The 25,043-nt window shown below is 41.9% G+C and overlaps 1 long non-coding RNA gene across 2 annotated transcripts in view; it reads right to left on the bottom strand.

Annotated features, from left to right (window-relative positions):
• Positions 1-215: 215 nt before the first annotated feature.
• LOC139623878 (uncharacterized) overlaps positions 216-25,043 on the bottom strand; it is a 72,924-nt gene continuing 48,096 nt past the window's right edge. For both annotated transcript variants that reach the window (XR_011691601.1, XR_011691600.1), the window contains 2 exons: positions 4,585-4,673; positions 216-2,077 (listed from right to left, as the gene is read on the bottom strand). This is a non-coding gene — a long non-coding RNA (uncharacterized lncRNA). The remainder of the gene's footprint in view (positions 2,078-4,584; positions 4,674-25,043) is intronic.

Below are 25,043 nucleotides of genomic sequence, written 5' to 3'. Positions count from 1 at the left end.
ATTTATTTACTTGTCAAGATGTTTATTATGCTGCGTTGTTAAAAGATTTTATGGAATTTCACTTGATCTGACTACGCCCTTTTTTTTTTTTCTTTTTTTTTTTACCGAAGCTAAATCATCAACATCAGACTGACTATTAATGACGGACCACCAAGAGAGACGGTTACTGTGGAGACCACATTCCCCCAGGACTTACTCATAACACACACACAAACAAGAGTATAAACACAAATGCACACACAGGAGCCCACAACCACAACTCACTGAATGTACGCACACTCATACTTGGGCGCTCGCGAGCACATAAACCCGCACGCAACCATTTGCTGCAACAGAAGGTGTTTTAGTGTGTGTAGCGGTTCACTCAACACTTGGCTGCTTTTAAAGCATGATCATTTATTAAATAAAAGAAGTTGGTGTGCGCTGCAAAAAGGCAGAGTAAATTAAATGTTGGATTTGTCATCATATACACATGCGATGTACGACAAGTCCATTCGGATGCAAGGCAAGCAAACTGTCTGAGAGAGAAATGAGTATCTGCCCTGAACACGGGGATATTTTTGCATGTGTGTGGGTGTGGGTGTGTGTGTGTTTCTGTGTGCACAATATGTGTGGAAGAGCGAGACAGAAATCACACACACACACAAATATAGATGAAAGTGGCTTGTGCATCAAAGCAGCACTGTGGCCACATTAGGTCCCTTCTCTGTCTTGAGGATGGCTGCATTAATTGTACTGCTGTCTATTACAATATACTGTATATACATTGTATTTTACACATATATGTGTCTGTCTTTATGTTCCTGTTTTTTTCATTTTTGTTGATTGAATAAATATATAACACAACATATATTATTTATCAGACACTGGCTTCATTTATTGAGTGGAAATAATACGGTACACATTTCAGTTTTGCTTTGGCTGATCTACATTTTACCATCCGCTGCAGGGGATGTAACAGACCTCGGTGGCTGTGTTGGAGAAGACTGTTACCAAGACGCCTATACTAAGGCATGCAGACAAATGCACTTACGCATAAACAGACACATAAACAAGCACACAAACACACACAGGCACAAGGAGGTAAACAATTCCCACTTTTGAGAGCTAGAGTTATGCCTTGGGCAACAAACCAATCATAGCTCTGCTGTATGAGCATGTTTTTTAGATAAACAACTGGTATTGGTAATTTGGCACAGCTCCCTTGGACATAGCAATGTGTAAGCAGTGTGTCCTTAAACTGTGAGTATACCAAATGAGCCACACAGCAGCACCAAGTCAGATACAGGGACACAGTGCCTGAGGTCTCTTGGGTGCTCTGCTTTTCCCCGTAGCCCTGTGTCTGTCTGGCAGTGACTGCATGGCAGTGTTAGGCCTGGCCCAATTAAACCTATTTAGAGAGCCTTCCGCCTTGGGCCCACCAGGGACTCAACATGTCATCCAACCTTCCACAGACATGTGACTTCCTGCCTGTAACAAAGATGGCTCATGTGATATGATGTAACCATTCAACATTTTAGTGAAATATGCACTTTTCCACACTCTGGTTTTATTCCTATTACAAAAGTATCAGTGATACCTGTTTTAGGGCGACTGTCCCCGTAGCTCCTTTCATTCTTGGTGGTAGTGATGGGTGGGATGTGGGATGTGGGTTGGCTACATGGATGGAGATCAGATTTCCTACACCCCACAAAAGCAAACACAGCTAGTCGGCAGTGTGTGCCGTGCATCCCCGGAGTCCAACTGCTGCTCTGAAACCAATTTAGCAGCCCATGCTGGATGGAGTACACCTCTACCCCCTCCCTCTTTTCTTCTATCCATCCATCCCTCCCTCCCTTTCCTTTCCTCTCCCTTCTGTCTCTACTCAGTTCTCCTCTCCCTAAGCGTTACTCTTTGGAAGACACAGTGAGACAGAGGGAGAGGGAGGGAGGAAAGGGTGGGAGAGTTTGGGCACGAGAAGGGGGAAAAAGAGGGGAAAGGGTTCTCTTCTTTCTGAAATCATGCTCTGGATCAGTCTGGAGAGGCCTAGTGTGTTTGGATTGGCATGGCGGCTGGCAGACGACAGGGGGAGGTGGAGCTGGAAGAGAGTTATAAATAAACATTTCAACAGGGCTGGGGAGAGGTGTCGGCAGGCCTCAGGCCACAGACCTTCCCTGGGCTCCTTGGCACCCCTCCAGGTCACATTACATGAGTAAACTGCCGCACAGCAACACTGTGTGTGTGTGTGTGTGTGTGTGTGTGTGCGTGTGTGTGTGTCACAGAGAGAATGAGAGGAGAGACCTGAGAAGGTGAAGTGTGTGTTGCTATAGCAGCAAACTCAATGAAGGCCTCACTATGCCAACCTCAATGCACTTAGAGAATTAGCATATTATTACATACAGACAAAATGTTCCATTCAGGCTTCCCTCATGAAGATGTGCTAAGATGTAGGTCTATGGTGTAAAATCTTTATTCATTTATATCCATTAAAAAATGAAATATGTATATTATATGTTTTATGTTGTCTGTACATGAAATTACACAATCTCAGTGTTCAAAAAGTTAAAATTTGACATGTATATGTAATGTGTCCCTGATTCTAGTGATACTAGTAGCATTTTTTTAGCTAATGGTGCAAAATTTTTAAGTTAGACAGTTGGTTCTGAAAATTATCTTTGAAAAACCATCATTTTGCTGGTCCGTTGTGTTGTGTTACACTTCACAATAATTTACAGTATGCTCTGTATCAGGAGACACATTCATTAATATGACTTTCCATAATGCTGCTTTTAACTGTTTGCAACTTTTCCTTCTAAGTGCAGCTGATAATAAAAACAGTAAAGCCACTACATCTAAAACATTTGAAAAACTGTGTACATTAACACATACACACAACTCTGAGCAGGAATTTGTTCTGATCCATCACTACGTTGAAGAGACATAAGATGTAAATGAAAATGTTGCAGTTCTGCCAAGCACCTAACAGGCATTTTGAGAGAAGCCACAGGGGTAAAGTGCAGTGCTGTGAATCCAATCCTGGGAACGAGAACAGACGCCCAGTACTTTTCCCTCCTCTGCCCAGGCTGAGAGCTGTGGAGCTGGGCACTGGACTGAGAAACCCTTGGCAGCAAAACTCTGCACTACACTTATGTGTTTTGGAATGCCAAAAATGGATATCAGTGTAAGGTGTGGTCTGAGGAAAGGTTACACGAATGTTATGTACTGTGTCTGTATTTACAGATGGCACCTGTGTGGGATGTACGCCTCACAAAACTGAAAGTCCTTGTAAGAATCTATGTGCAAGTACATGCTATGTTTTATGGCTTCTGTGTGCAGATTTCTTTGTCCAGTATAAACTCAGCCTCCCAGATGGTTTTCAACCCAGTCAGGCCTCAGCACTCCCTCGAGTTCCCCTGTGTAACTCAGGTTCACGGTTGATGGGGCAGATCTCACAGTTCTGTTATAGGAAAAGAGGCATTTTGGTTTCATGGTTACTTATTGCAGGCAGATTTTTATGGTTGTATTTTGGCAAAGAGAACTGGTGCTTTTGGCTTGAGCTGTCCACATCTGTGCTCCACAGGGGTTATCTTGTGCCTCCACTGCAACCTCTCTAAAAGAAAAATGGCGTATGGTGATCGTATTTAGCTGGATTCTCTAAGGTGTGGACAACAACCTATAGAACTGTGCTGTAGGATAAAATGTCTGAAGATTTTCGTGGCTGCACCATTATAGCAGCTAACTTTGGGACTTCTTGAACACATTAAGGCTTTCGTGAAAAATAAATCTTCCAATGGAAAGCTGAAACGATAAAACACTGTTTTTAAAAGGCTAAAACAAAGAAAACTATTAGGATGAATGGTGGATCCAGCTGCATATTAAATTAGGATGAAAGGAAAAAAGAGAAGGCAAAGAACTCAAAAGAAAAAAAAAACTCAAAGGGAAATGTAGACCGCAAAATGCTGTGAAGTCAGAGCAAGCCTATCTCTTTTTAGTCAATTGTGGTTTTGCTCCACGATTTACTATAAAAACCTGGCAGTGTCCATGGGGGCTAGTTAGCAGATCCCATTGATACGACTGGAGCTGGGTGGCTTCACCACATGCTTGGCCAGGGGTGAAGTGACTCATAAACACTTGGAGGCAGAGTGGGGGTGGAGGAGGTGAGGTAGGGGGGTGAAGAAGGTCATCCACCTGTGGAGAGACTACGTAGTCTGTGGTGCAAACAGACACAACTGGCCCTCTGCATGACAACCGCCACTGAGCACAAACTAAATATGCGAAACAACTTTCCAATCCACTGCACTGACAAAAATCTGATTTTTCCAATTCTCTGGTGGTGGAAACTATTGGGTAGATGTACTTACATCAAACTCAGGATTTTTTTTTTTTATAACAAAACAGTGTTTAATTGATTGATTATATAGCATATACTGAATGTTTTTTTTTATACTTGCAGACACAATGTATACCTTTGGTTTATTTTATGGTCTCAGTCCATTTTTCCACACGTATATGTTATTACACGTCTGTTTTTTGTTCACTCAGAGAGAGAGAGAGAGAGAAATGGGGATACAGATAGGGGGAGGAAAAGCACTGCAATACTATTACCATTTCCTGTTTCTGTGGAGCCAGGGGTCTTCAGGGAGCGAGCTGAGAGGAGTCCTGGCGGCCAACCTCCTCTGATGGGCCAAGACACACTGTGGAATGGGGAGAAAAATCATGAAACCTGCCTGCAGAGAAACCACTTTTAAATAATCCCAACACGAGGCTTGGAGCAGTCCTTATATACTGCTAGTACCTAATGAGAAATTAACTTAAAATCAAATAAGCACTCAAAATAATCACGGAAATGGCTTCATAGAGCGGTTCCATAACTGTACTCACTTTTTTCTATGAAAAATGTAATTTCCTTGAATATTACTTCTCCATTATTTTTCTTTTTTTTTCTTCTTTTTATTGTTTGTTTGTTTTTTTTTTTAAAGCTGGATAAAACTAGTCGACTCACAAAACTTGCTCAAGGCATCTCATCTTCGAAACAGTAAAGCAACTGTTTCTAATTAAATTTTAGTATCATTTTCCAACTAGTCTTTACCAAGGAAACATTCTTAAAACTCTGAGTCTTTTACACTGTGGCTTTTCTCTATAAACACTCATAATATTACACCACAAGTTTATTGCCAAAAGAGAAAAAAGAAACAGAAACATTAGCAGTGGAGTTTGCATGGTGGAGGTTAGATGAAAATATGTGGAGCATCTATTTCAGCATTAACCAGCAAGCTCTAAAATACACTTCTGAACCAAAACTTTCAATATTGATACATTATTGTTGCAGCACTAGAGCTGTTTTTAAAGACAGAAAGTTCAGCTGCAATGTGAATAATCTACTTATTAGTAAAGAAAGTATATTCTTACAGATTTCATTGACATTCAGATTTCTTAAACTTAAAATTTAGTACATAATTCCCCATATTATGTGGTAATAAGAGTATAACACACAAAAGATTACAAAGCTCTTTCTTGCAACTACAGTACAGAGTAAGGATTTTAACACTGAAGCATCAGGTATATGTTTAAGCCAAACTGGAAATGTCTCTAGTAAGGGATCAGTTAAGTAAACAAATATAGTCAAATAAGAGGTAAATGTTGAGGACCCCCTGAAACCCCAAGCCCACCCTGTAGGAAACCCCCTTTCTCCCCTTACGGTGCTACCCAACACAACCTCCAGCCCTGCCAGCATGCTGTTCTCCTGACAGGCTCAGGCTCTGAGGCCTAAAGAAAACAAACTGGCTCTGATTGTGAAAATAGTGCCGTAGGGCCCTCCCAGTGCCCGCTGCTTATCTCACACAAGGCGAGCTTTGTGTACTGTGGGGGCTCCTTGCTGGACCTCAACCACCCCACCAGGTGGAGACTTCCAGGGCCAACTCTCCTCCTCTATCAACCCCATTCCCCCCATCAATTTCTCTTTCTGTCCTTATGCATACTGTGCCTCCTCCATTGAGACCACTGTGTATATTTTGAAAGGAGAGCATCAGGAAATTGATCCACAGGCCAAACCGGTCTGTTGGCAAAAGCAGTTTCTTAACAGTGGGAGATGACAAGACTTCCCAACCATGAAATGCCAAGTGTTTTTTCATATACACGGTATCCTTAGTAAAAGTTGGATGTATGAAAATGCAACACATTGAAGATGAGCATTTATTTAAGCATGCATAAACAGTGTTTGTACTACATAAAGCTTTTAGGTAGCGTAGCTATTTTTCAAAATAACAGTTTCCCATAGGGACCTATTTTTATCAATAAGTAGCACAGTAGCACAGTCATACACTAAATACCAGAAGATCCACTAATATTTAAAACTTATTAAGTTGCTTCAAAGAGGGGCCAAGACATGGTGACAGGTTTCTGGAGCTTTCAGTTTTACTTTAAATCCATCATCAGGACCAGACGGAGGTGACAAGAAAACAACAGCTGATAAATACTAGGTGGGCCAGCTGATTGCTCAGGTACATCAATTAGGCTGATGCTCTCACAGGCCTACACAGCTTGTGATATATTCAGTATATATATATATATATATATATATATATATATACTGAATATATCACAAGAATATATATATATATATATATATATATATATATTCTCTCACATATGTCTAGATATTTAAGTCCTAAGACACAGAGAACAACAAAATATAGATAAAGACTTTTATAGACTTTATAGATCAAGACTGATACTCTTTGACAAACAGACAACAGTTTCAGAGTTGAGTTCCTCAGGTCACATCAATTTAACATTAAATAAGGAAGCAAGAAGGAAAATAAAGGAGCAGTCATCTTTGTAACCCTTAATTTCAGCGAGAAACATTGCAAATATGCGTCGGCACACACCCAAGATAGCGAAGCAGAGATGTTAGACCACTAATGCTGTAGCATTGCCACTGTGGTTGCTGGGCATTTCTATTGGAGTGATATTTGACAACAATCACATGGCTGCCTGTCTGTCTGATGTTCAGCCAAGACAGATTGTCAGCATAAGAACAGATGCTTCAGTGTCGCTGGCTTCAAAATAGCTGGATACGATATTAGTACCGTCATCATTCGAAAGTCGATGATAACTCACCCACAGCTATGAACGATGTTTTCCCTGAGGTCACAAGCCAAGTCAAACTTCCAGCTATGCCAAGCTGGCTGGATAATAAAGATAGTTACCGTAGGCTGTTTACTGAGACCGTCAGCAAATATGTAACAACAAGGTTTCATGCCAGAAACTGATTAGTGTTCATAAATTAATTTACTTAACATCTAATCTTATTACAGTATCTATGACAAAGACAACCCACTAGTTTGGAAACCAAGCTGACCCCTTCACTTATGGTAATAACAGCAGTGGAGTCAGTGAGAAAATTCTGTGTGAGTACATTTCCTCTCTCCTTTTGTAGGTAGTCACAACAACAAAGTCTTGTAAAATAATCACGCAGAGTATGAAACTCAAACATATGAATGCAGGTGTCATTAAAAGGCAATACTGCACATTTAGTCAGCCTTGCAAGTTTTTTGTGTTGCACTAGGGAAGAGGAACTGCGGACCAAGACTGAGGAGTATGGTATGGCATGTTCATTTTATCTTGCCAGGTTATGGAATGAAATCTGAGTTTTAAAATTTATTTCTGTTATTTCTCTTTTTAGGGGGTGAGACAAGTACTAATACTTTGGCATGCTGATGTACTGTTTGGCTCAAAGCATCACAAGCGCCACTGGCATGGACTTTTAGTCTTCTTGATTTGTGTAAAATCAGTTTGAGTTTGAGCAAAATTAAAGGAGTAGCTATGCCAATATACAAAGCAAATGCAAAGCAGCCACGCTGAAGACTACAGCAGTGTGTCTCCCCAAACACCTTTGCACATAGTGTGCCCCTGACTTTCTTGCCCTGAGTTCAGGCTCTAAGGCAGCAGTACCTTATACCTTTGTACAAATCCACCTGATAGACTCTATGGCCCAAACTCCTCTGTAACCTTAAACACTTGATTGATGGAGCTTGATGTAGGCTGTACACAGCCCTTTAAACTGGTTTACTTGTGGGTGGACAGAGTGCTAACTGCTGTTGCCAGATGAGATACATAATGGATAATTGAGGCAGTTGTTGGTGAATAAACTGGTGGCTCTAGGGTGTTTTAAAATGAATTTCTGCCTGTGCCAAACACTGAAGTGAAACTGGTGAGTAAACTAAGGCAACACTTTTTGACATGACTGACTCTAAAACCTGATTGCCACTGATGATTTAGATGGCTGAACTTTTTCTCCGACTACCACATTCCACAGCTGTCAACAATTTTGGAACAATTTAGAATAATTTTGATGATTCTTTTTTTTTTTCTCAAGTAGATTTGTGCTATTTAGCTTGCCAGTAACACAGCAAGCTTTTTTGCCATGCAGTCATTAGCTGATGCTAAGCAAATTAACAACAGCAGTTATCTCTAGTTGACAAAATTATCATGGAGATGTGCATAATTGAGACCATAAGCTTCTCCAACATTCCTATTGTTGATTAAAGCTCCACTGAGCAACTGTTTTGATATTACCACTGAATTATAAGGGTTACTAATGCTAATCTCAGTGAGACTTTACCAACGGCTCTTAACCACCCAATATACAAAATATTGTGGCAACTTATCCCAGTGCACAAGCTCAAACAAGCCAGTTGTGAGCTACTTCACTACAGCATGAAAGTAAAGAGCTCAACAAGTGGCTCTTTATGAGAGTCAAACATCTAACCACTTTCCATGACTTAGTGGATCAAACCTTGCTAAATAACGAGTGGATATTAGACTTTATTCATCACTGAGTGTTAAAGTTCATTAGTGAACTAGGAAATCTTTTGGCCAAAAAGTCAATGCCCACATACTGTATTTCTGACCATGCATAGCCATTGGCAAAGGCCAACTTTGAACAGATACAGGGCTTATAACTGAAGTTCCATTTTTTAGGGTTCTGTGGGAGTGTTTTATGTTCATGTTGAGCTCAACCGCTGACTGAACTCACCATAAACTCAAGTTCTGTCTGTTGTCTCTCGTTCCTTTTCCCTTTTGTCTCTCAACATTTATGAAGCAGATTCTTAAAGCCTGAGGACACCGCTAGAGATCAGCTCAAGCTGAAACACTCAACTCCCCAACCTTAAAGGGGCTACTTTTAAGTTTTGCCATTGCTATAGCCAGCGTCAGCATTAATAATTGTTTATTTACTAACTGTTGCAAGCTCCGCCGCAAACTTCATTTCTTTACTCACTGGGAGCTGTCTCCAGGGGTGGAAAGCTACACTAATGTTAACTGTTCTCTCTATCACGCCTTTTCTTTTACTGAAGTTAGTACACTAACCAGCTAGGCCATCTCCTCACTCTCCGATATAGCAACTCACTGTGGCCTCCAATCTGCCCTTGAAGACGTAGCATTGCTCAGATGACGTATTATAACCTCTAGTCTTGTAAACCCAACAATGGCCTAAGTTCTTGTCAAACAACAATCACCACCACTGGCTCATGGCATGAAACTACATTTGGTGGCAGAGAAAACTTGCAAATAGCCCCATTTACAAAGTTTTTACATTGAAAAACCTTAACCGACCAACCTTAATGTAATTTTGGAATACATTGACAAAATTGTCATTTACATTTAAGAGCTCACTCATACTTGCAAACTATGTGATAAATATACATACACATACATCATATGCAAAACTAGGTCAAAGTGAAAGTAGAAATCACCCATCCAGCCATCTCTATGTCAGCATCTTTACTTTTCACTGCAGGATAAGAACTTGATACTACTTCCATGGCACCAAATGTAAATATGCCAGTTTGCTTTAAACTGAGCAAATGAAGAGTTTTCTGAACAGTCTCAATAAAGTTCAGCTTCCCAACATAATTCTTCCTCCAACAAGATATCTTGAACATCCATTGGATTCAGGAATATGAGGAGAAAAATCGGCCTCATAATTGATTTAGTCTAATAGCTGTGATCTAGCACAGCTGCCAGCTGTGTACACACACAAAGACCAAAACACAAAGAGCACCTTTACCATTCAGTCATTCATCCAACTGGCTGGAGATAGTGAAGTGAGGGTGGATAAAAATATAGGTAAAGATAAAGTCAGTGAAGACAATGAGTTATACTGATACTTTGAGGTTTATTTATGGGCAGCAATTATCCAAAAATAAAAGTGGTACTTTTTATTTTATTTTATACTTCTAGTTATTTTCTCCACCTTATCCCTAAAAAATAAAATGATATGATCAAATTTATACTATGGCATGAGAGGAAACTAATATCTTCCATATGGAACATGAAAATGCTGAGCTGAAAAGCCTTGTTTGAGGTACATGCTGTCACACCAACCATATTTCAGTTGGAATTCATTAGGAAGTTGGGGTTACATTTTTCTTATGGAAACCAAAAGAAATGAGAAATGTGGATGACGCTGTTTTTTCCAAGGTCCTTGGAGAGTGTGTAAGTGATCTGAGACACTCGGGGTGGCGTCTGGATGAGCCTGGGTTTGGATCAGGACCCTGCATCTGGGGCACATGTGCCGTCAACAGGGACAGAAAGACGGGGATACAGAGCCAAAACCTCTCTCCCCCCCTCTCTCTCACTCTCTTTCTGCCTCTCTCTCTCTTTCTCTGTCTTTTTTTCCTTTGTCTCAAATCTGAAAGAAAATCGTATGACTTTCCTGACCATGCCACCAATCTGTACCTATTCCTTTAAATTTACCTTTTTTAACAGCTCTCATGGCAATGAGTATGCTTATTTATAATCAAATGTATTTACGAAAACAATTCTGTTGACACGCTCAATTGAAAAATGATCTCTGCAAAGACCAGATTTTTTTCTGTGGTTAAATGTGTTTGGTAGTGCAGAGGAAACACAAACCAGCAACAGATATACAATATTACTGAAGACAAAAAGAGAAAAACAATAGAGGAGTTGTAAACAAAGAAAAGGCTGTGGATGTTGTGGTTCCTTGGCTGAACAAACCACATCTAGTCCCCTTGCAGTCTCTTGGCATCTCTCTGGCTAGCCATCCATTAGCAGCATCAGCGGGCCCGGGGCAGCCGACAGGAGTGTGACCGGAGATTATTGTCCTGTGTGCTTGTTTGGGTTAAGGCTTTAGATGGGGAAATGGGATTAGGATAGGCCCGGCTGGAGAGACACACACTAATGGGAAGCAGAGGAGCACTCGCCTGATCCTCCTCCACTCACAGAGAGCAACCCTGTTATCCCACCTGATTGGATTAGCCCCCTGTTAAATGTGCTATGATAAGGGAGGACCACTGCTGAGACTCTCCTCAGTGCTGCTGGGGTGGAAGTACACAGATACTGTACAGGGAGCAAATAGATTCCTCCGCACTGTTTTGAAATGGATGATATCTGTGTCATGTCTGGCTTGGTTTGTCTGTGAAGACACAATCATAGTGTATACATAACATAACTTGAGTAACACTGGGACCATCACTATCCTGCCTTGTAGAGATTAACATTTGATGGATCATAGTAGTTCAGCTACACCATCTTTCATTTACCTTAGCTCCTGGAGTGGACCACTGAATTATGGGGGTTTTTACAGTAACCGCACCTTCCCTCGCTCAGCTTTTTATATGTATGCAAATCTTCAAGACTCAAACTTGCTAATTGCAGCTGCTCTACCAATCAGACAGTAATTACTGGTATCCTGCCTGCCTTTCCTTCCAATGGCTGAGCAGCTAATTTGAGCCGTGGTTTAAACAGCTGGAAAACAGCATCCCGTGGCAAAACTGGAGGCCTGTGTCTGAGTGTGCATGTGTGTGTGTGCATCTGTGTTACTATTTATATATGGTGTGTGGTGCTTTTTGGAAAATACTGTGTAAGGTATATTGAATTAAACTAGTAGGAAAATCTGCCCGCACACATTCTGGGCAGATGTGTGTAATGTAATATTTCTACAAAATCTCTTCTGTATGTCTAGCTTCGCCCAGAAAGTCAACGCCTCTATCAATATGTTAACTCCATCTGACCTACCTGTCAGCTTAGTCCCCTTCTCTGTGATTGATTAACATTTTATTAATGTTTCCATTTGCCAGGTGATACAGCATGACACACAGTGCCTACTCTAGGTGATGATTGGATTAAAAAGGTTACTGATCCCATAATTGCTTTTAAATTACACTCCATGTGAATGTGTGTCATTAATGTAATGATTATCCACATCACACCAATGTTACCTCAGTGAATCTTTAGCCATTTAGTCTTGATAAGGTGACATGTCACACTCATCATCAAACACAGACATAATCTCCTCAGACAAAAAGATTCAGAAATCCTTTCAAGAAAACATCAAACGTCATTAAGAGTGAAGGCGGCGACGTCCAGTCTGCTGATCACTTCACCCACCTGCCGGTCATTTGCTGGTCATTTTGGTGTAGTACAACATCACAGCCGTCTCCAACACAAAGGTAAAAGTACATATAATCACTTAGACCAGAGCCACCACATGTCCAGCTGACAGCCACTTAAGGAATCAGCCCTTGGTCTACAAATCACTGTTAGCTAATTAACTAAATTGTTGTTAATGTGAAGCATGTACACAGGCTTCTGCTCGCTAATGGCCAAGCAGCTAGAAATGAGTCTGTTTGCCTGCTAGAGAACAATCACAACTAAGCCTGTTTATTCAAAGAACAGTTGTATGAAGATGAGTAGTGCAGATAATCATTTACTAATGATTAAAATGTTTATTGTCAGTGAAGGGCATGAAAAAAACTACCTTCTGACAGTTTACAGATGCTTATTTTTCCTACATTTGTTTTATAGCTACAACACTTTTCTCCTCCAGAGTCATTTTCACAATTGCACTACTTTTCATTTACAGACTGTTTCCCATTGCATGTTTTCATTTTTGTCTCATCTCTTGCTCATTAGCTGCAGATCTGTGACTTCAGCAGAAAACTGCTTGAGGATGCACTCCCATATCCTGATGTGCCTGTAATATTATTTTGTAAACAACAAAAAGTGGAACATTTACAACTGTCAGCTGTATCACAAACTATACTGCTTCAGCACATACACAGAAACCGTGACTGTAAAGGTTTTTTCTCTCTGTGAACTATAAGCAAACCAACAGCCTTATGGAAATAAAACTGAAGGCCTATGCTGCTGGTTAGCTGCTGTCATGTAGGCCAGCTGTGCACCAGGCAGTGGGCAGGGTTAAAAGATATTTTGCAGTCTTTTCTATTGCAGTAGGATATTTTCCACCAGTTTGTATTTTGTTCATCCAGTAAATTCTTGGGGTAAAAAGTGTTTCATGCTTATGCAACTGAATGTGTCAGTGGAGCTTTTGGCTCAGGTAGGCACACAAAAAAAATTGGCTCAGGGTCCAATTACTGTACTTGTATAATGGCCCAGTGACTGTTTCAGTGGTTGAGTTTGAAGTAAACCTAACTTGAACCCAGAACACTCTGACAGATAGCTGAGTACAGCCTCAAAGGAACATTTAATCTGTTACAAAATGGATATATGAAGGAAAAAGATTGATAATATATTATATATTATTTTAGCAAGTGCTTACTGAGGACTGATTCACTAAGGAAGTCTAACAGAGCGTAGGATTTTTCTGTATTTACATAAGACTCAATGATGAGGCATTTTGCTTAATGTAGCTATAAGGGTCAAGAGCCAGAAAAACAGTAGCCCTGCTATTCTGCTTATTTTTTCCTGCAAACAGACCCTTACTGGACATTTTTCCACTGGAACTAACAGAGAACTGTTCCGTTTAGCCTATGATTGTTTTCCTCCTTGTTGTTGTTTTATTATACTGGATAGTTTCAGATACAAACACTAACTTTTGCTGAAGCTGACACATCATTGCAAGAGGGGACATGTAAGATTTTGCAAAGGATTGGCAGGGACGGACAGTAACAAACTTCTCTAACAGTGGTAAATGTAAAATGTGAGTCATGCTGAGGGGGCGATCTGTGTATGCAGAATATCTATCAAATACATGATGTCATGTTACTTTCTTCAGTATATTATATATTCATAATAAAGCCTTTATATATGCATCCATGTGTGTGTACCTGCGTTTGAATGAGTGCATGTCCATTCAGTCTTCATGTGCTCGCCTAGGCATGTTTGTGTGTGCGCTTATGCATGTCTGTGGGTCTTTCTCATCCAGAGCAAGTCGTGAAACCTAATTGCTTGCACATGTGGAGGATTTTCAAGTGTTTAGAATAAAGTTGGTTTCAAGAAGAAGCAAAAAAATGTAAGGGGGAGGAGGGGTCGGGGTGGTGATGGAGGGGGACTAAGCAGTCTGCAGCGAGAGACAGCCAGCCTGAACCCCTCCCTCTCCTGAAACCAATGCCTTTCTCTTTCTCTACCCACAGGAGTAAGGTTCAGAGGTCACGGGGGAAGATCTCTGTGATTGGACACAGGCATGCTGTATCAAAAGTGCCGTAGTAGTCTAGTTTGTAATGTAAAACTCCCTTGCATTCGATCAAAGTGATATCATAAATGAAAATGCCACAGCCAAACATCTACCTTGTATACATTAAATGTATAAGTAAATACAAAGCAAATGAGTCCAAAAAAAAAGAATGTGCATACCTCGCCTTACCCCTCCCCTCACCCCTCAGTCCTTCCAAGGGGGAGATAAAGTGTTCCAGAGACAGGCAACCAAGCACAATTTCAAAGATGTATCAGAGGCTAAAGATGGAAAAGTGCTTTTAATCTTGTGTAACCCTATAGGGCTCGAAATGGGAAAGGCTTCAGAGAAGGAATCCTTTAAAGAGGACATATAATCCTAATTAAAACACAGAACAGAGCCACCACTTGATCTGCAGGGGCCTCAGCTTGAGCTCAACCATCTTGTAGTTCAGGATCTTTTATTGTTGTTGAAGCCACACTAATGAAATAATGGTGGCAGTCTATAGAAGCAAATCAAGCAATCATTATTGCTATCCTGCACTGCTCTAATGAATACCTTCACTTTATGCAAACCCCTATTTGTGGCTTCAAAGCTTTCATAAAAAATGCAAGTTATCAGAAGGTCATTACTGTATACATAATGTGAAAGTAGACTTCATCACTTTCTGAATGCCTTCAACACAGCGTAAGATGCTGTTTTCCGTCCATATTTATTGCAATCAATACAATACAATCCCTTCAAAAATAAACCTACAATGTCATAGTCTGCACAGGCAGAAAAGGTTGGTCTATGACACAAGTACGACTCCCCCCTTTACATCATCTTTCCGTCACTCTCTTTTGTCTCATTTTTAACAATCTGTGTCCTTTCTCTACAGTGGTGAGTGTCCCCCCCCCCCCGCCTCCACTTCCATTGATCAGGGTAATTGAGAACAGCCTTGCCCCCCCACCCCCCACCCCCACATCCACACACACACTTCTCAGCCGTCCTCTCCCGCTGCCCCTCCCCAGCCTCATGAAAGCCCAGACATCTGGTCCGCATACACCCCAAGTCTTCAGCCCCCACCAGTCACCTCCGAGCCCCTGTCCTTCTCGGGAATAACCACACAGAGTCCCAAGACATTGGAACGGCTGAACAACAAGAAGATGTAGAAGAAGAAGAAGAAAAAAAAAGACACAAAGAAGACAAAAAATGGAAAAGAAATTGAATATGCACCAAAAAAAAAAAAAAAAAAGCAATAAAAGTGAGGCCACATAAAACCTCATAAAACCTTTCTTTTAAAGCAAAACATACTGTATTGTATGGGTAACATGTAGTGTTGTCTTTGTAAGAGAATACTAATTTAACCGACAATAATTTCATATGCTTTATGAAGTGTCTTGATTTTTTACCACCTTTACTTCTTCTTCGCAGCATGGATTGAGAGAGCGACTTATGAAAAGTGACTGAGAGGCCTGATTCTCCAGCAGCAGGGTCATTAGCCTTTATGCATATAATATGGGCATAAAGGCTATGGTATTAGGTATTATGGCGCTATAAAGAATTGACAATATTACCTATGAAAAAATATACTGTGCCACCCTGTAGTGCCTTTATGTTGGGAAATGTGTTCCCACTCCAGTCTGCAATGGACAATGGGTTGATAGAACGGGAAGTGTAGGATTTTAAGTTTTATAAATATGCAAGTATGTGCATGTGTGTGTATATGTGTATATGTGTATGTGTGTGTGTGTGTGTGTGTTCATCCAGCAGCAACAGCAAGAGCAGCAGCAGTGGCGGCGGCGGTGTAAGTTACGTGTTACAGATAGAGATCAGGCAGGGACAGATTTAATTAACAGATATCTCTCCTTAATGTAGATTCTTTTGGCTCCCTCAGATACATCCCCTTGTGCTTATCCGACCAGAAATAACTTATCTTGGCTGCGCACTAGTCGTAATGTATTTCTTACAGCGTTTAAGGGAACAGGGGCTTCAGCAGAGAGACTACACCTTCATGTTTACGCACAGCAAACAGCAGTTGACGAGATTAGCACTCCGAGAATTGTTGCTAATATCTGCTGTATGTATTACATTCACATATATACTGTGCAGCGTTCCACACTGTCTTTCGAAAGTGCGTGTGTGTGTATTAATTTGCTCGCCATAAACTAAAGCTAATAGAGATTTGCCCTTTTAACTATCTCTCAAGGTGACCAGATTACTGACATCAATTAAAGCAGGTCCTGTTGGCTGAATGCCCAAAGCAGTCGCTCACCCTTAGAGGAAGAGAAGGGATCATCATCCAATAAATCATGGAAGGAAAGGAGAGAAGGGGAGAGAGAAAAAAGGAGGAGAAAAAGTGAGTGAAACTGCACAGAGAGAAGGACTTAAGCGTAACTTCAGTATCTTCATAGAAGCTATTTGCCCTACAGCAGGTTACAGAGCCTGTTTCAACAATTCCAATAAAGTAAATAATGAAAGAAAGTTTAATGCTTATGGATTCTATATATGGATTCTACAGTAGGTACAGTCCTGCTAGTTGCCACAGCTCAGTGATCTGGAAAGAGTCAATGGGATGGAAGAGGAAGAGAAGGAGAAATTAAAGGCAAGAAAATGAGAGTTTAAAAAAGAGAAGGTCACGGGCAGTTTCTTTTTCTGCTGCTCTGAAAAACCCCTGACGCAATTATTAACACAAGCCTCGATACAACAAATGTTTTTGTTTGCATAATAGCATTATTGCATGCGCCATACTGCTACAAAGTATTTATGTGTTGGCATGCAGAAATATACGTCTGCTCATCTGGTTACAGTTCACATCTGTGTTTGTACACACATGCATATGTTTGTGTCTTTGAAACATTTTGTTTATTTTGAGTGTGTGCTTGCATTTTGCTTGCATGCATGCACATGCACTTGGGGATGTGTGTCAGCCTGACTCTCCCGCAGGTAATTGTTCATGCCTGCTCATTAACACTTAACACTGATAGTCGTGAGCTAAAGTTGCCTTAATGTGAGTCAGAGTCCCGTATCTAAGTCCACCGGCAGGCATCCCACTCCACTCATACTTAACCTTGTGGATTCAAAGTATTACACATCATTATAGAGGAATGTGAGGGCCTGTGGCTTGGTTGGTTGTTCAAGAGAGAGATCCACAAGTTGAGCTCCTGCATTTACCCCCAGTCTCTTCTTTTACAGTATTTCCCACTTGGCCTCCAGTGTAGGGTTACTTGAAACCGAATCAGTGGCAAGTTACTGGTGAATTCATTATGCAGGTGATGCAACATCAACTTCTTTGTGTGGGTGGGATAACTGATAGTAATCACTCCCTTAAGGGCATGTAGAGTACCGCACACCGCTACTGCTGCAAACACGGATGCCACACATCTAACACATACTTCATTCATCAAACATACACTATGAGGGTTAAATGTTGTTGTGAGAGACATGTCGGTTTGTGCAAGATGGCTGAGTTCCAGAGGTATTCTGGGCATCAAAATAGGTTGTGTGTGTGCACCGACTGATGATATTAAATTTGCAGCATGTCCGTTCAAACCCCCCCCCCCCCCCCCCCCCCCACACACACACACACACACACACACACACACACACGATGAGTCCATCATTAAAAAGACTAAAATACAATCCAATGACACATAGCACTCTGTTTAAAAGCATACTTTGAGAGGGGATGAGGAACTTTAATTAACCTGGGTTGCAGATAGGAGGGAAGCAGCAGTTATCCAGTGGCCTCTGGCATGGTGCCTGTCCAGCCTGGAGAGGTGAAATATATTCTTATGGATCTGAAGTCAGCGCCATGCAATATTCTCTCCCTTCACATACACATTAACCTTGCAGGTGCGAATACGGATAAAGATTGGGACAGATGATAGAGAGAAGGGATACAAGAGATAAGGTGGCAGATGAGAGAGGGAGAAGGAGAGAGAGAGAGAGCAGAAAGAGGGGAGGGAAATTACCCAACCACTTCTCCGCACACAGTCATCAATGCAATCATGGGCCTAACAAACACACTGTTATTTGGAGTTTTCAGTTACATTTAATATAGTGAAACCTAATTTAAAGCTGGAGTGGGCACTTTTCATATAAATGAACATCAAGCTCTTGCCTAATGAGTTCAGCAAATGCTGATTAAGCCTATCAGCGCCAGGTAAATGTCTCTGTATTTCACAGTATTTGGGAGTTTGAAATCCGGTGTCTGTGGTATAATTCCAACGCTGGCACACCAGTAGTGATGCGCTTTATGTGAACCAGTGATGACTGGTTTGCCAGAGCTGAGAGGGGCAGTAACCGCAGCGATGACGACGGAGTAGCCTACGGCAATTATTAGCTTATGGCAGAAAAACCTAGGAAGGGTCCAAGGAAAGTTCAAAGGAAGGATTACAGTCTAAAAAAGAAAGTGATCAACGGCGGGGACAAACATGGACGACCATTGGTGTGGCTTTTTCTTGCTGGAGAGCTCTCTTTGTGTAATTACTCTCACTGCCAGAAGGGGGAGACACAAGCTCCACACAGCAGGTTTGAAGCAAAGTGTGGCGATGCTGAAGACACAAGTATGACTGAAAAGATAACTGTTTTTAAAGATCAAGACTTTTCCTTGCTTCAGTGAAACTGCACCCTTAAACTTGTCAGTTCACAATGTACCACCTGCCCCTGTGGCCTATCCAGTCTCTGTACCCTTCCCTTCTTAACCTGCCCCCCTATTCCCCCCAGGTTAGTGACTCCGTAGACCTTGGGTCCAACTTTCCCAGACGGTGATTTAAAATAACAATTGCATGCATATCAGGTTTCAGGCCTCTGAAATACATGTGAGATGAGGTAATGTGATCAGTCCAGAGCGCCATCCAAGCCTCTCTCTTACTCTCTCCCTTTGTGCATGTGCACGCATGACTGCACATGTTCGTGTCTTAACTATTTGTCTTTATGTTTTAAGTTAAAGGTTAGGGAAAATATATCTGTGTGCCGAAGCTGAACTGAAAATTTATTGTGTTAAAGGGTTTCTATTTCTTTTACATGTAGAATGTGTGTATGAAGAACAAATAAACAGTTAATCTCCGTCATATTGGACATCATGTCAAGCGTGAGAGCTTAGTGCCTGTTTTCAATTAGATCTCAAGTTAAAACAGCATTAAACTCTTATATGGTTTCATTGAGTCAAAATTACAACTCAATTAATACCCCATAAAATGGTCACAGAGTTAACGATTGAGCAAAGAGACGGAGCCATAGCGGTACCCATAACATTAAAATCAGAAGTCAGGGTTACAGTGCCTCACTGCACATGGAGAGACACAGGACGCCTGTCGACCCAGTAAGTGCCAGTGAGTAAACACTAATAATAGCTTCCATAAAGCCACTCATATGGCACTGTGGGCCAGGCCTACGGGGACCATTAAAAATGCCTCGGCTTAGGGCATCCCTCGCAAAGATCTGGGCAGAAGTGTTGTGGTTTGCGTGACACTGGTGGATGGCAGCAGAATGAGGTGATAAGAGCGATTCATGGAAACAAAGAGCCAGAAGGACAGATACGACAAGCAATTAGAGAAGAGAATAAAAGCAGCCATTATGCTGGAAAAGAAAGTACAGGTGAATGCTCTGCAGTGATGGAGCAGCGCTCTGATTAACAGTAATACCAGGAGAATTGTTTCTCTGATCAGGAGGGATTGCAGCTAAGCATGGCATTTCTATTCTCTCTATGATTTGTGGACTTCTCAACTGGCTCCGCACGAAACACTAACAAACTACCTGAACACAGTACATAAATAAAATATTAGAAAAGCAACCACAGACCAAAAGTTATCCATAGAAGTACAGAAACACAGACAGGCTCGTTTTTTCTGGCTGTACTGTACTCAAAGCTTTTGGTTCCTCCACTGCCCCCCCCAAACCCCCCCCCCCCCCCCCCCCCCCCCCCCAAACAGTCCAGTTCTCTGTAATTTCTTTCCCTCATCTCTCAACCCCTCCACTCCCTTCCCCCTCCCCCCTCTACATGACTTTAATAAACACACACTCCTGGTTTAATCTCACAGTAACACGTTCGTCTCAGTGCAGAGACAGGACTGAAATCACTCACTCCTCTCCTCCCCCACATGTCCCTTCTATTCTCCTGGCCCCCTCCCTCCCATGACAGGTACCTTTCAATCAGGTAATCATTGGTTAAGTAGCCATTTTCCATTTCTGCCCTCTATTGAAGGCTGGCCATGTAGAGAAGGCTGCGCCTTGTAGGTATGGCTGCTAATGGGGCGACAGACAAGGCCTCCCCATTCTGTCAGGGGGAGCTGAGAAGGAGAGCCTCTTATCAGCAAGCCACAGCCACCATTCCTCACCAAATTGGCTTCTCCTTACCATCTCCCTTCTTTCTCCCCCTTTCTCTTTCTGTTTGCCACCATTCCCACCTGCTTATCCATAACTGCTTCCCACCCCTTGTGACTTTTAATATAACTGAACAAATCAGAGGTAGCTTTTTTTTTCCTTCAGATCACTGTGCTCCAAGAGGAATGATGACAGGTTACTTCACTTACTTAGGAGGTTGCCCAAAGTGCAATCTGTTGTACTGGAGACGGCCATCCAGAAAGTCAAACCTTCATCCTGAGAGCTGCAGAGATCGGTTCTGTAATTTTCCATAGTCCTTTTTCTGTTTCTCATTTTTAATTTTTCCCTATTTTCTCTTTCCCTCATTCCAATTTTAAAGTGAAAACACTGAAACAACTTGTGCCATAATATGCAACCGACCATTACGCATCGCTCCCTTTTTCTCAGCATTTTTCCAAATATTACTACACATTCCCTTTTATCCCTGGATGTGTGCAATTAAAGTGCAATCTCCTCTCCTGCTCCCCCCTTGGTCCCATATGTTGCTGAGTGGCGAAGCTGTTGAGAAAGAGAAGTGTTAACCTCCTCTCCAAACCGCAGGCAGAAGGGCTGCATTCCTCCCTGAGTACTCAACGTGCTGTTTATCTGCATCCATGCACTCCATCACCATGGCAACCCCAACCAAATACACTGGCCTGTTCAACTCTGTTTAATTTTTTCCTCCCTTTTTTGATTTCATCACTGGGCTCCCATGCTCACTCTCACTAAGATAAACAGAGATGGAGACCGTACTCGGCCAAGCCTGCGTGAGTTTATTTTGAGTCTCCGCCCGGTTTGGTCCATGACGCTGTTTCGCCATCCCTCTCACTTTTCACAGCTTGAAAATTGGAAAATGCTCAGCATTTGTGAGGCAGAGGAGACTGGAGCTGTGGTTTGAGTTGGCTCGGCTCAACTGAGACATAACGCCCCAAATAGTTTCGGAGCAGCGTGTTCATTGCATGGCTTACGACATGTCAAATTCAGAGATGAGACTAGCTTAGTCTAAAAAAGTGTGGCCTCTGGGACCAGTGAGGATTCATAATTTATCTGTTTACACACTGTCACCACCAGCCGAAATAAACAAATTTTATCGCTTTCTTTCATACGCAGAGTACACACACATGCCATCACACAAAACCTTGTCATATTCAGGAAATCAGGGGATGCCAGTGAGATGAGCCCTAAAACTCACATTAATGGACCAGCCTGTTAGACGACACTTTGTTCTCTTAATTAGCACTTCTTCTCCTCCATTCAGCCGGCGTTCCAATGGTTGACTATTCCTTTATTAGGCAGGATTCCATCTCCAGCTTTCCAATAGGCACTTAACTCCTGCCTAATAGAGGATTTTCCCACACTTCCTCTGACAAGCCATTCAACTGAGAAGAGTTAATTTGTTTCTAATGCTTGGCTAATGGAGGATCCTGATGGCAGGAATTGAGTGCTGGATTTTTTGGGATTGACTTCCTCGCCACATCCTCGTCTAATATGAAGTCTATATGATGAGATTTTTTTTTTCTCCTTTAAAACCACAGAGTTGCAGCAAGAATCGGTTTACCCCGAGGTCTTAAGAATGAAAAAGACGGCAAAATTGAAATGAAAAACTTCAGGCTAAGTTACAGTCTACTACACATGAAGTTGAATTGAGTGTTGAGCCCTCAAAGTGTAATCAGAAGACACAGTTTTGCACCGAGAAGGGAATGCTCTCTTGCAATGGTGCATACATTGTTGCTTTTTATTATTCGTTTTTTTCTCACTGTGGATGTCAGAGGGAGACTCTTTGGGACTATCTCAGCCCTGCAGTGGCCAGTCAGTTAGTGTGTGAGTGACAGCCTGTGGCACTATCAGCTGTCCTGCTGCACAGCAGGAGTGTCAGGGAGCGAGAGAGCTGGGGTGAGGACGAAAGCAGAGCCAGGCCAGGCGCAGGGGATGAGGCTCACCAAGGGCTATCTGGAAATAGCACTGTGGCCCAAATATGGCTCCTCTAATCAATCTAATTCCGTCTGCAAGCTCTGGCCTTCTCTCTCAGACGTTTCACTGCGTCAAGATAACCTTATCTTAACCTGCCACATCCTTTACAATTAGCGCTCTCTCTATGGACACACACAATAGAGCACACCAACACGCTCAAATACACACACACAGACGCATGCTCTAATGTTTGCACACACACCAGCCAGTGTAATGCAGCGTGAATCACCTTTAAATTGTTTTTCCTGTATGTTCCTTAAATATAGTTCATCTGTATTTGAAGGTTGTTTTTAGCAGATTTACAAAAACCCACATCTCTTGACAAATAGTACAAACCATGTGAAGGCCCTCTGTTTCTGTGCTTTCCTTGGTTTCATATCTTTGCTAATGTCCGTAGCAGCTGTCAAACATTTAGCATGATCTGGGAAGTGAAGTGCATCCACTGGGACGGTGCATGACAATAGCATGAAAAGGCGACTGCTGTTTCAATGCAAAACTTCAGCTCTGCGCTGCTCATACTTCACACCTGTGTTCTGGAAGAGTGAGCAAGCAGTAGTGTAGCATCGTACACCAGTGACAGATGATCATCAGAGCATTTTGGTGTGGCTAGTGTGGAGGAGGGAGGGGTGACTGGGGGGTGTTTCAAGTGCCATGGGCTCTGTCACGTCATCTTAGATAGGTGGGGGTGGAGGAGTATGAAGATGAGACTTTAATGAGCTAACGCTCAACATGGCGACGCTCACCACACCTGATCAGCTTCTGATTGCCATGGGAATCCTCTGTTCCCTAACCTGCCAGGAGGCAAAGCAGAGACAGCAAATCCTGGTGGAAACATGGGCAGATCAAAGAGAATCTGCCAGAAATGAATATGTTTATGCTTGTGTGCATTAGCATAAGAGAGGGGAGGGGGTTTCATAAGTGTAATGATCAAGTATTGGAGAAGCTGCAATTCTTTTGTTCCATTTTCAACTTGCCCAGTGTTATCCTGGCCAATCTGTGAAAATATCTCAGCAGAAGATAAATCTCAGCAAGGTCAAACTAACAAAGACTTTACCTCCTCCCTTTTTTCACTTGCCTCTGATAACTCTTTGGATTTCAAATACCTTTTCTGCTGCCTTCCATGAATTCAGGGACACAAGCTGGTTATTGATCCACTGCTTCGCTGTTTTATGTCTGTGCATTCAGTGTATGCTTGTGTCTGTGCCAAGAATAAATGCATGTGTGCTCCTGTGTGCTCTTACAGCTTTGTTTGTGTCTGTGAAGTCAAGACACACACACACACACACACACAAACACACACATACACACACACACACAAACACACACAAACACACAAACATGCGCACACACACACACACACACGCGCATACACAAGCCAATGGTGACTTGTCAGGATAATTAGGACTAGTAATGAGATGTGGTGGGTGGAGTGCCTTTACTTCACCAATGCTGATGACCAATGCCCTTGAAATCCATCACAGGGATGAAGGTGGAGAGATAAAGCCTGATCAGCACGCAGCCAGTCACAAAGAAAACACAGCAACTGTACCACCTTACACGCAGCTTTCAAAAGAAGTTGTCTATTTTATCTTTTGACAATACATAAGAAAAAGGAAATGATTAATTACATCCTAATCAGAACTACAATACAATGCTTGAATATCGCTTTTGTTGTGAAACACTGATAATCTCTGACTGTTTAACATTCATATCATAGTGACATGATTTAATGGACAAGCATGGTTGGAATTATATAACCTCTGAAAGAGGCAGAATATGTGAAGACTCACTATTAGTAGCACAGAAGAGCACCGGGCATTTAACTGAGAGCAGTTTGCCCCCCATTTGACACCACACAAAAAAAAAAAAAAAAAAAGGATTAAAATAATTGATCAATTTACTCAGGGGCCAAACTGATCAATGAGATACATTATTAAAAGAAGGCTATTGATCAGGATGGAGGCAAGCCGAGTAAAATGTTTACCACAGCAGAGAGGCTGGGATCAATTGTGCGGCCAAAGCAGTTGAATAGAGCCCCATGTGGATCAATGTAAGATGGAGCAATAGGGCTTATGGATCTGCCCACTGTCCACTGTCCCTTTGTAGGAGTCAGGAAATGAAAGAGTGAAAGTTTGAGATGCAGTATGGAGATCAAGTCTGAGGTAGAACAGGCTCCACTATCTTTGTTACCCGAACAGACCATTTTATGAGAAAACTGTGGATTCAACTGGGAGTTGCCCCCTTATTCACTATTTCTGTTGTGTATTTGATGAGTATTTTTTGCATTATGGACATTAGCACACATTAG

This window comes from Trachinotus anak, unplaced genomic scaffold (genome assembly GCF_046630095.1).
Source record: "Trachinotus anak isolate AG129_WGS33_773 ecotype Australia unplaced genomic scaffold, CSIRO_AGI_Tana_v1 ptg000008l, whole genome shotgun sequence".
NCBI lineage: Eukaryota > Metazoa > Chordata > Actinopteri > Carangiformes > Carangidae > Trachinotus > Trachinotus anak.
The sequence above is the reverse complement of the archived record's forward strand: the minus strand, read 5'-3'. Positions and strand labels throughout refer to the sequence as shown.